This window comes from Oncorhynchus keta, chromosome 29, assembly GCF_023373465.1.
Source record: "Oncorhynchus keta strain PuntledgeMale-10-30-2019 chromosome 29, Oket_V2, whole genome shotgun sequence".
Lineage (NCBI taxonomy): Eukaryota > Metazoa > Chordata > Actinopteri > Salmoniformes > Salmonidae > Oncorhynchus > Oncorhynchus keta.
This window is the reverse complement of record NC_068449.1, coordinates 47311955-47325155: the sequence shown is the minus strand read 5'-3', so window position 1 is coordinate 47325155 and position 13201 is coordinate 47311955. Positions and strand designations below refer to the sequence as shown.

At 43.4% G+C, this 13201-nt stretch overlaps 1 protein-coding gene across 3 annotated transcripts in view; it reads right to left on the bottom strand.

Moving 5' to 3' along the window:
- LOC118361903 (gastrula zinc finger protein 5-1-like) overlaps positions 1 to 13201 on the bottom strand; it is a 388384-nt gene that overhangs the window by 139406 nt on the left and 235777 nt on the right. The window lies entirely within an intron of this gene.

Sequence of the window (13201 nt, the reverse complement as noted above, 5' to 3'; positions counted from 1 at the left end):
CTAGTTAGCATTACTGGACGCAGATACATAATAATGGTATCCAAAAGTTCATCTGACTCTGGGGAAGTATAAGAGTGTCTGCTAGATGACTAAAATGTAAATGTAGATAAAGGGCTTCATTGCCAAAATCCTGAACTATCCCTTTAAAGAGTGTCAAGTAATCAAATCAACTAACACTTTTGCATAATATGAAATCAACATGTTTGCATTGTACTCATAGCCATGCCTCATTGCCCAATCAGAAGATGATCCATAGCAGCGTGCTGATATCAGATGTCTTGATGCAACATCCTCTCACTCTGTATCTCTTACAGTCAGTAGACATGGAGGATGGGAAGCCTGATCTGCTGCTGGTCAAAGAAGAGACAATAGAAGACGAACAAGAGAGCATTGATTTGCTGAGTGGACTAAAGATGGGGGAGCAAGGTAAGAGAGACATACATATAGAGAACATAATAGATATACTTCAATGGGAATAGTGATGCACCTGGCTATTATTTTCTCTTCATTCATAAAATGAAATCAATACAACTTACACTCAGTGACCAGTTTATCTAGTGCCGGGTCGAACCGCCCTTTGCCTCCAGAACAGCCTGAAAAGGTCATACTGGTCAAGGTCATACATTATAAAAAATACACATTATAATGTATGAACTTGACCAGACCATATGTAGAGTTCTCTGCCATGTTTGTAAAGTCTATTTTGTAACCTCTTCCTGCAGGTGGTTGTCTGGAGGCTAACAGAGGAGACTGGGCGGCCATCTTGGATTCCAAGACCCAGATGGGTACAGCCAAGGGCCCAGGGTACGACATCACCGAGCAGGCCAGGACCAGAGGTGACATAGTGAAGGTCAATGGATGGGACAGCGTCCTCAACTCTGGGCTGGGGGACAACACTGTTAATTCCAACCAGAAACAGAGAGTGGAACACAAAACAACATCTGAATTTAGCCTCCATGACAACAGACTTGTTGAAACCAGGGCGAGATGTAGATTTGGTCTGCAGGGACAGGGCGGTGTCCATATGCAGCTAGAGAGAACAGACACTGACTCGGCCAGCGATGCTCCCTCCTGCTCCTATAGTTGTGATTCAGAGAGACTGATGGCGCCTCAGGTTAACCCCCTAACAGATGCTGCCTTCAGCCTGCCTTCTATAGGATCTATCAACTGGAACATGGACACCGTGACAACACAGACACTTCCTGGCCTTCATCCTCCTCACACTGTCCTAATGTTAACCCAGACCTCAGACAATGCCAGTGCATCAACACTAAATGGCTACACAAGCCCATTGAAAAATTACAGTAGTAGTAGCGCTATCAGTAGATCTAGTGGCAAAGAGAAGCGCTTCCCGTGTTCGTTCTGTGGGAAAGCCTTCAGTTTCCCCAAACAGGTGGAGATCCACCAGAGGATGCACACGGGTGAGAAACCATTCGGTTGCCACCTGTGCCGGGCCAAATTCTCCCACTCGTCCAGCCTGAAGAGGCACCAGAGGGTCCACACAGGGGTGAAACCCTTCAGCTGTACCCAGTGTCAGATGTGCTTTGCCCAGGCTGGTCATCTGAAGAGGCACCAGAGGGTCCACACGGGAGAGAGGCCGTTCGCCTGTACGCACTGCGGGAAGAGGTTCTCAGAAAGGAGCTACCTCAGGATACACCAACATAAAATGCACAGGGCCCATGTATAGAGTATAGTGACATTTAATGTAGTTTGTTTGTTTGTAGTTTATTCTGGTGGTTTTGGATGTGGTAGCGAATTGGATGAGGTGAACTGAGGAAAGAATGAGCATGATGACTCGATGATATGTCACGCCTGCTCCCGCTCCTCCTCTCTGGCGCTCGAGGGCGCCAGGCTGCCCATCATTACGCACACCTGTCACCGTTATTACACACATCAGCACTCGCTGGACTCCATTGCCTTGTTGATTGCCCCCTGTGTCAGCATTATTGTAGTTTTTGTTTTCCCCTATCCAGACGCTGTCCATATTCTATTCCTGTCCGTGTTTTATTAAATGTTCACTCCTTGTACTGGCTTCTCGTCTCCAGCGTCTGTCCTCGCGTGATATTGTGATGGTGTCTATAAAAATGCTTCACTGATGAAGAGTGACAACCTTCAACCTTTAGGTTGATACTGGTGTTTTATAATGAGATACGGATAATGCCTTAATTCATGTTTACTTGACATGAAGTAGTGAAGCTGTGTGTAATGTTGAACTTTTTCCAAAGTATTTTTAAATACATTTTTATCAAAGCAAGGGTACAAGATTTACAGAAAATGTAGTGTTACCATAGTGAGAAAATATATTATACTTGTCAAGTATCGTTTTGTACAATAAATGTGCTGTACTTAAAAGTTATAAGTACATGACCATTTTGTTGAATTTAAATACAAAATTGACTGACTCTGGTTATTTTTGTATCATTACAGGGACTGAGTTTCCCTTATCTCAGTCAAACCAAAATATTGTACTTAATTCAACACATGGATTTTTTTTTTTAATAAACTCCAATAGCTCCATATTGTTAGGTACTTGAATCACAGTGTCCGAATAGCCTAACTGGCGTCCTAGATACTAGGTCCTTTGAGTATGAGAAAAAATTAAGATTAATAGCATAGCTGTGGGAAGTAGGTGTGCTGCAGTACCCTGATAAATCTAAGAAGGAATTAAAAAAAAAAAAAAAAACATTTCCACAAAATTTGTGAACTAGGCATTTATTACCTCCTCGTTCGACATTACCCCAACCCAAAACATCTTCTCACAGCCATGTTTAATAGTATGCGACATTTAGAAAATAGTGTTTACTTTAAATGCCCGAATGTCATACTCATTTTGGCACTGATAATAGCTGATCAATTAGATATGGGGACACGCTACCGAAATCAACTAATAGCGGGAAACAACGCAATCACGCATGACGCATGCCCAATATGCAAACTAGAAGGTTCAGTAGTATGCAACATTTTGATAATAGAGTATGGCTCATACGCCAGGATGTTATACTCATCTCAGCTCTTCATCTAGTAGAATTTGATGCACACTTTTCCACAATGTATTGGAAGCGGTGGGATGTGAGTAATAGGCCCTAGTTCTCTTCAAGTTAGTGATGGAGGCTTAAACCAAATTGTGCAGAAAAACTATTAATTACTCTGAGCTTTTAAAAACAATGCACATTAGTGACTTGTGCTGGTCAGCAATGAAAATCAGCGTTTGATGTTCATATAGAAGTTTTTCCCACAATATTAATAAAATCTCTGTGGCACATTGGTTAGTCGTGGGTCGCCATGTTTTTGGTGTCCCAGATGAGTGTTGGTGAAATTGAATTTAATTTAACTAGGCAAGTCAGTTAAGAACAAATGATTATTTACAATGACGGCCTATCAAAAGCCAAAAGGCCTCCTGCGGGGATGGGGGACCTGGGATTAAAAATAAAATAAAAATATAGGACAAAACAAACATCACAACAAGAAAGACAACACTGCATAAAGAGAGACCTAGGATGACAAAATAGCATGGCAGCAACACATGACAACACAGCATGGTAGCGACACAACATAACAACAACATGGTAGAAGCACAACATGGTAGCAGCCCAAAACAGGGTACAAACATTGTTGGACACAGACAACAGCAGAAAGGGCAAGAAGGTAGAGACAACAATACATCATGCAAAGCAGCCACAACTGTCAGTAAGCGTGTCTATGATTGAGTCTTTCAATAAAGAGATTGAGATAAAGCTGTCCAGTTTGAGTATTTGTTGCAGCTCGTTCCAGTTGCTAGCTGCAGCGAACTGAAAAGACGAGTGACCCAGGGATGTGTGCGCTTCGGGGACCTTTAACAGAATGTGACTGGTAGAACGGGCATTGTATGTGAAGAATGAGGGCTGCAGTTGGTATCTCAGATAGGGGGGAGTGAGGCCTAAGATGGTTTTATAAATAACAACCAGTGGGTCTTGCGACGGGCATACAGAAATGACCAGGCAGTTTTTCTCTATCCAGAATTCTGTGTGGAAGGTTGGTTGGTATCTGGGAGTGAAAGGATGGATGGGGTTCTGTTGACAAGGCTGAGGTTGGGTCATTGTGGATTGGGAAGTGAGTTATTGTTGGTGGGGAAACACCCAGATAGCAAGTATGAGGAATGTGGTGAGGTAGCAGTAGTCTAAACTACTTAAGTAAAAATACTTTGAAGTCTTAGTGTTTTAAAACATTTTTATAACAAGAAATTGTACCTTCTGGTTTGCTTAATACAAGGAATTTAAAATCATTTATACTTTTACTTTAGATAAGTATATTTTAGAAATTAAATTAACTTTTGATACTTAAGTATATTTAAAACCAAATACTTTTAGACTTTTACTCAAGTAATATTTTACTGGGTGACTTTCACTTTTACTTTAGTAACTTTCTATTAAGGCAGTGGTTCCCAAACTTTTTATAGTCCCGTACCCCTTCAGACATTCAACCTCCAGCTGCGTACCCCCTCTAGCACTAGGGTCAGATCACTCTCAAATATAGTTTTTTGCCATCATTGTAAGCCTGCCACAAATACACTATACGATACATTTATTAAACATAAGAATGAGTGTGAGTTTTTGCCACAACCAGGCTCGTAGGAAATGTCAAAGAGCACTTATATGGCCAGGGCACAAATGATCATCAGTAATTTTGCTCTTTATTTAGCCATCTTACATATAAAACCTTATTTGTTCATCGAAAATTGTGAATAACTCACCACAGGTTAATGAGAAGGGTGTGCTTGAAAGGATGCACATAGCTCTGCAATGTTGGGTTGTATTGGAGAGTCTCAGTCTTAAATAATTTTCTACACACAGTCTGTGCCTGTATTTAGTATTCATGCTATTGAGGGCCAAGAATCCACTCTCACATAGGTACGTGGTTGCAAAGGGCATCAGTGTCTTATTAACAGCGCGATTTGCCAAGGCAGGATACTCTGCCCAATCCATAAATCTGGCACTAGCTTTGGATTAAATTCAATTTTCACAGAACCACTTGTTGCAATTTTGATGAGGCTCTCTTGTTCAGATATCAGTAAGTGGACTGGAGCCAGGGCATGAAAGGGATAATGAATCCAGTTGTTTGTGTCATCCGTTTTGGGAAAGTACTAGCTTAATTGCGCACCTAACTAACTCAGGTGCTTCGCTATATCACATTTGACATTGTCCGTAAGCTTGAGTTCATTTGCACACAAAAAGTCATACAATAATGGAAAGACCTGTGTGTTGTCCTTGTTAATGCAGATAGAGAAGAGCTCCAAATTCTTAATCATAGCCTCAATTTTGTCCCGCACATTGAATATAGTTACGGAGAGTCACTGTAATCCTAGATTCAGATCATTCAGGCGAGAAAAAACATCACCCGGATAGGCCAGTCGTGTGAGAAACTCACCATCATGCAAGCGGTCAGACAAGTGAAAATGATGGTCAGTAAAGAAAACTTTAAACTTGTCTCTCAATTTTTTTTTAAATGTGTCAATACTTTGCCCCTTGATAACCAGCGCACTTCTGTATATTGTAAAAGCGTTACATGGTCGCTGCCCATATCATTGCATAATGTAGAAAAAACACAAGAGTTCAGGGGCTTTGCTTGAACAAAGTTAACCGTTTTCACTGTAGTGTCCGAAACGTCTTTCAAGCTGTCAGGTATTCCCTTGACAGCAAGAGCCTCTTGGTTGATGCTGCAGTGTACCCAAGTAGCGTTGGGAGCTACTGCTTGCACGTACGTTACCACTCCACTATGTCTCCCTGTCATGGCTTTCGCACCATCAGTACAGATACCAACACATCTTGACCACCAAAGTCCATTTGATGTCACAAAGCTGTCCAGTACATTAAGAATATCCTCTCCTGTTGTCTTGGTTTCCAGTGGTTTGCAGAAGAAGATGTCTTCCTTAATTGACTCCCCATAAATGTAACGGACATATACAAGGAGCTGTGCCAGGCCCGCCACATCTGTTGACTCATCCAGCTGTTAACGCATAGAATTCACTGGCTTGTATGCGAAGCAGTAATTGTTTCAAATTATCTCCTGCCATGTCACTGATGCGTTGTGAAACTGTGTTGTTTGATGGAGGCATTGTCTGTATAGTTCTTTGGGCCTTTTCCCCCAGCATTGTCCCAGCCATATCCACGGCAGCAGGAATAATTAAGTCCTCCACAATAGTATGGGGCATGCCTGTCCTAGTCACTCGGTAGCTCACCATATAAGACACTTCTAGCCCCTTCTTATTAACGGTATCTGTTGCTTTTATACATGTCTTACTACTCGAAAGTCATCTTAAATTCTCACTCCAAAAACTCCTGTGGCTTATTTTTCAAATTGGAATGTTTTGTTTCTAAATGTCTGTGCAAGGTGAAGGTTTCATAGAGTTGTGAGATAGCACTTTTGCACATATAACACACTGTGGCTGAGGAAAGGCACTACTCCCAATATAAATGAACCCCAAATAAATGTAGTTCTCATCATATTTGCGCCTCTTCGATGGTCCAACGTCCCTGTCTGTTGTTCAGTGCTTTCCTGGGTAAGGGGGCAGTAGCTCTTCAGCTGCATTAGATTCCCAACTGTCAGTGTCCATGCTAGCTGGGCTAACAACAAATGTAGAATTACTGATGCTAGCATTGGATTTGCTCGTGGAAGCAAAACAACTTGTGTCGTCGACAGGTGCAAGTGTAGTACTGTTTGTCGTAGCAGTACTACCAGTAGAGCTGGTATGTGTCTCTATGGATGTGGGCCTTACTTTTTGAACCATTAATCCATTTTCGAGCAAACAAAATAAGCAGCTCTACGTTTGGCTACATACAGAACGTTAGTGGAATTCCCGCGAGAGAGTAACGGTTAATGTGATTGGATGTTAATCATTTGACTAGGCTACCTGTATTTAACATTGTGTTGTTATTTCGCTGAACACTAGATGGTTTTATTTTATTTTTTGGCAAAGAAACGAGGCCACTCAGGCGAGAAAAAACCTCACCCAAATGCATAGCCCCGTTGAACTGTTTGAAAAGGTATTTTTAAATTTAAAAATGTGAATCACATTTTTATTTGGCGTACCAATCGACGATATTGCGCGTACAGTTGAAGTCGGAAGTTTACATACACATAGGTTGGAGTCATTTTTTTTTTTTTTTTACTTCCGGGTTGGAGCGAGCGGTCTCATCCGCACTTCGCTCCGCAGGTAGTATAACTTTTCATTACATTTCATTACATTTCATTATAGTACAACGGTTTGATTTGTCTAATCTCAGCAATTTCTTCTTAGCTAGCTACATAGCCGTCTTTGTATCAAAGATAACTGCGTAATTATCGTATTTCGTCGTCCTAACGTAGTCTACACTGCTATCTGCCCAGCAGCTAGCCAGCTAGCAAACGTCCACCGTCTACCGAATAGCAGCACTGTAGAAACTATTACACTCAACTGTACGACTTGATTAGTGTAGTGTTAGCTAGCTACATAGTTGTCTTTGCTGTCTTCGTATCCAAGATAATTGTGTAGTTTAGAGTGTGTAGTCTTAGAGTGATTATCTTAATTTACCGAGGTTAGCTAGCCAGCTATTTGTCGTCCTTAACATAGGAGACACTGCTAGCTAGCCAACAGCTAGCCAACGTCTTCCGAATAGAACTTCTGCACTCAACAACCCGGTCGCATTCCGCTTCGCTCCACAGGTAGTATCACATTTTCATTTCATTTCATTACAGCACAACGGTTTGATTTGTTTGATCGTAGCTAGCTACATAGCTAGCTACATAGCCGTCTTTGTATCAAAGATAATTGTGTAGTCTAGAGCGATTTTCTAGGTTAGCTAGCCAGCTATTGTCATTCTTTTAACGCAACGTAACGTAATCAACACTGCTAGCTAGCCAGCTAGCCCCCGAATAGCAGCACTGTAGAAACTATTACACTCAACGGAACGACTTGATTAGTGTAGTGTCAACAACGCAGCCACTGCCAGCTAGCCTACAAAGTCAACAACGCAGCCACTGCCAGCTAGCCTACTTCAGCAGTACTGTATCATTTTAATCATTTTAGTCAATAAGATTCTTGCTACGAAAGCTTAACTTTCTGAAAATTCGAGACGTGTAGTCCACTTGTCATTCAATCTCCTTGCATTAGCGTAGCCTCTTCTGTAGCCTGTCAACTATGTGTCTGTCTATCCCTGTTCTCTCCTCTCTGCACAGACCATACAAACGCTCCACACCGCGTGGCCGCGGCCACCTAATCTGGTGGTCCCAGCGCGCACGACTCACGTGGAGTTCCAGGTCTCCGGTAGCCTCTGGAACTGCCGATCTGCGGCCAACAAGGCAGAGTTAATCTCAGCCTATGCCTCCCTCCAGTCCCTCGACTTCTTGGCACTGACGGAAACATGGATCACCACAGATAACACTGCTACTCCTACTGCTCTCTCTTCGTCCGCCCACGTGTTCTCGCACACCCCGAGAGCTTCTGGTCAGCGGGGTGGTGGCACCGGGATCCTCATCTCTCCCAAGTGGTCATTCTCTCTTTCTCCCCTTACCCATCTGTCTATCGCCTCCTTTGAATTCCATGCTGTCACAGTTACCAGCCCTTTCAAGCTTAACATCCTTATCATTTATCACCCTCCAGGTCCCCTCGGAGAGTTCATCAATGAGCTTGATGCCTTGATAAGCTCCTTTCCTGAGGACGGCTCACCTCTCACAGTTCTGGGCGACTTTAACCTCCCCACGTCTACCTTTGACTCATTCCTCTCTGCCTCCTTCTTTCCACTCCTCTCCTCTTTTGACCTCACCCTCTCACCTTCCCCCCCTACTCACAAGGCAGGCAATACGCTCGACCTCATCTTTACTAGATGCTGTTCTTCCACTAACCTCATTGCAACTCCCCTCCATGTCTCCGACCACTACCTTGTATCCTTTTCCCTCTCGCTCTCATCCAACACTTCCCACACTGCCCCTACTCGGATGGTATCGCGCCGTCCCAACCTTCGCTCTCTCTCCCCCGCTACTCTCTCCTCTTCCATCCTATCATCTCTTCCCTCTGCTCAAACCTTCTCCAACCTATCTCCTGATTCTGCCTCCTCAACCCTCCTCTCCTCCCTTTCTGCATCCTTTGACTCTCTATGTACCCTATCCTCCAGGCCGGCTCGGTCCTCCCCTCCCGCTCCGTGGCTCGACGACTCATTGCGAGCTCACAGAACAGGGCTCCGGGCAGCCGAGCGGAAATGGAGGAAAACTCGCCTCCCTGCGGACCTGGCATCCTTTCACTCTCTCCTCTCTACATTTTCCTCCTCTGTCTCTGCTGCTAAAGCCACTTCTGAAAAAACCTACACTCGATCCCTCCGATGTCAACAACTACAGACCAGTATCCCTTCTTTCTTTTCTCTCCAAAACTCTTGAACGTGCCGTCCTTGGCCAGCTCTCCCGCTATCTCTCTCAGAATGACCTTCTTGATCCAAATCAGTCAGGTTTCAAGACTAGTCATTCAACTGAGACTGCTCTTCTCTGTATCACGGAGGCGCTCCGCACTGCTAAAGCTAACTCTCTCTCCTCTGCTCTCATCCTTCTAGACCTATCGGCTGCCTTCGATACTGTGAACCATCAGATCCTCCTCTCCACCCTCTCCGAGTTGGGCATCTCCGGCGCGGCCCACGCTTGGATTTCGTCCTACCTGACAGGTCGCTCCTACCAGGTGGCGTGGCGAGAATCTGTCTCCTCACCACGCGCTCTCACCACTGGTGTCCCCCAGGGCTCTGTTCTAGGCCCTCTCCTATTCTCGCTATACACCAAGTCACTTGGCTCTGTCATAACCTCACATGGTCTCTCCTATCATTGCTATGCAGACGACACACAATTAATCTTCTCCTTTCCCCCTTCTGATGACCAGGTGGCGAATCGCATCTCTGCATGTCTGGCAGACATATCAGTGTGGATGACGGATCACCACCTCAATCTGAACCTCGGCAAGACGGAGCTGCTCTTCCTCCCGGGAAGGACTGCCTGTTCCATGATCTCGCCATCACGGTTGACAACTCCATTGTGTCCTCCTCCCAGAGCGCTAAGAACCTTGGCGTGATCCTGGACAACACCCTGTCGTTCTCAACTAACATCAAGGCGGTGGCCCGTTCCTGTAGGTTCATGCTCTACAACATCGGCAGAGTACGACCCTGCCTCACACAGGAAGCGGCGCAGGTCCTAATCCAGGCACTTGTCATCTCCCGTCTGGATTACTGCAACTCGCTGTTGGCTGGGCTCCCTGCCTGTGCCATTAAACCCCTACAACTCATCCAGAACGCCGCAGCCCGTCTGGTGTTCAACCTTCCCAAGTTCTCTCACGTCACCCCGCTCCTCCGCTCTCTCCACTGGCTTCCAGTTGAAGCTCGCATCCGCTACAAGACCATGGTGCTTGCCTACATAGCTGTGAGGGGAACGGCACCTCAGTACCTCCAGGCTCTGATCAGGCCCTACACCCAAACAAGGGCACTGCGTTCATCCACCTCTGGCCTGCTAGCCTCCCTACCACTGAGGAAGTACAGTTCCCGCTCAGCCCAGTCAAAACTGTTCGCTGCTCTGGCCCCCCAATGGTGGAACAAACCCCCTCACGACGCCAGGACAGCGGAGTCAATCACCACCTTCCGGAGACACCTGAAACCCCACCTCTTTAAGGAATACCTAGGATAGGATAAAGTAATCCTTCTCACCCCCCTCAAAAGATTTAGATGCACTATTGTAAAGTGGCTGTTCCACTGGATGTCATAAGGTGAATGCACCAATTTGTAAGTCGCTCTGGATAAGAGCGTCTGCTAAATGACTTAAATGTAATGTAAAAATTAAAATTTGTTTCAAACACTCCACAAATTTCTTGTTAACAACAATTTTCCAACAATTGTTTACAGGCAGATTATTCCACTTATAATTCACTCTATCACAATTCCAGTGGGTCAGACGTTTACATACACTAATTTGACTGTGCCTTTAAACAGCTTGGAAAATTCCAGAAAATGATGGGCTAATTGACATCATTTGAGTAAATTGGAGGTGTACCTGTGGATGTATTTCAAGGCCTAACTTCAAACTCAGTGCCTCTTTGCTTGACATCATGGGAAAATCAAAATAAATCTGCCAAGACTTAAACATTTTTTTGTAGACCTCCACAAGTCTGGTTCATCCTTGGGAGCAATTTCCAAACGACTGAAGGTACCACGTTCATCTATACAAACAATAGTACTCATGTATAAACACCATGGGACCACGCAGCCGTCATACCGCTCAGAAAGGAGACACGTTCTGTCTCCTAGAGATTAACGTACTTTGGTGCAAAAAGTGCAAATCAATCCCAGAACAACAGCAAAGGATCTTGTGAAGATGCTGCAGGAAACAGGTACAAAAGTATCTATATCCACAGTAAAACAAGTCCTATATCAACATAACCTGAAAGGCCGCTCAGCAAGGAAGAAGCCACTACTGCATACCACCATAAAAAAGCCAGACTACAGTTAACAACTGCACATGGGTACAAAGATTGAACTTTTTGGGGAAATGTCCTCTGGTCTGATGAAAAAAAAATAGAACTGTTTGGCCATAATGACCATCATTATGTTTGGAGGAAAAAGGGGAGGCTTGCAAGCCGAAGAACACCATCCCAACCGTGAAGCACGGGGGTGGCAGCATCATGTTGTGGGGGTGCTTTGCTGCAGGAGGGTCTGGTGCACTTCACAAAATAGATGGCATCATGAGAAAGGAAAATTATGTGGATATATTGAATCAACATCGACATCAGTCAGGAAGTTAAAGCTTGGTCGCAAATGGTTCTTCTAAATGGACAATGACCCCAAGGTCCATATAAATGTTTTTATTTGATTTACAATTATATTAAATTATTATTATTAGAAATTTAACATACCAATGTTTTAGAGGAGAGTGGCTGCTATTTCTTCTCTCATGATGTTAAACATCTTTGTCCGTATTTAAAAAGACAATCGACTCTTCCTTCAGAACACATTCAGCATACTGAGGAAATAATTTGATAGGCATTTCAGTTGTCCCCCCCCCCCAAAATATTTTACACTTAAGACTCTAATTTGCAAGTATACAATGACACAGCTATAATATAATTTGACAGTTCTGTTTTGCCTTGCAGTCTCAAGATAGGGGGGAGAATTTCTTCAGGCAAGAAAATAGCCTTGACAAAATCCTTCCCACTTCTTATTTCCTTAATTTTGTGGCTAGAGTCAAATACTTTCTGTGGCACATATCAGAGTCAAATGCTTTCTATATAACAAACTTCACGTCAGGATAGGCAACCGAAATTAATAATTAATGTATGTGTGTTATATTAAACAGAGGAGGGAGTAAAATGTAGGAAAGCTATAAACATTTCAGAACAACTACTAGTCGAATAAGACATTGGAGAGATGACGAACATTACTAGTGCCTCCCCCGCTTTCAAACCGACATCAAGGTCACCCAAATTGAGGTTTACATTGAAGGTACCGTCCACGAAAGTGAATCTTAATCGAACCTAACCTTCATGGATAAAAATATAAAACCATGGAAGTAGTCATTATGTATAATGCACTTTGTAATATTCATGTTATACCAGTGCAGTGGTATATTTTTATGTAACCAACAACCGCACCAATTTTAGCATAGCGTTAATTAGCACCCATATGCACGTGTACGCGCAATACCGTCGATTGGTACGCCAAATAAAAATGTGATTCACATTTTTAAATTAAAAAAATACTTTTTCAAACAGTTCAACGGGGCTATGCATTTGGGTGAGTTTTTTTCTCGCCTGAGTGGCCTCGTTTCATTGCCAAAAAATAAAATAAAACCATTTAGTGTTCAGTGAAATAACAACACAATGTTAAATACAGGTAGCTAATTAGCAATAGCGTCCTTTTGCACATGAGCTAGCTAATTGCTTACAATGAGGGAATCTTATTTAGACAAATTTGACTACTTGAGCAGTAAGCCTAGGTTTACATGTACAGTTATGTAATCGATTTGATCGTTGATTTTCTGTGTTTCTTCAATGTATGCTTTGTGTTTTGCTGGCTCTAAATGTGTATCGTTGATGCCGACGGCCATTCCCTAAGTTACACATAGCGAGTCTACACAGCCTACACATAGTATATACAGTAATGAAATGAAATGCTTATTTCATGCCTTTCTAATTATCGTGCATTTTATGTCTATGCTTATATTCTTTGAT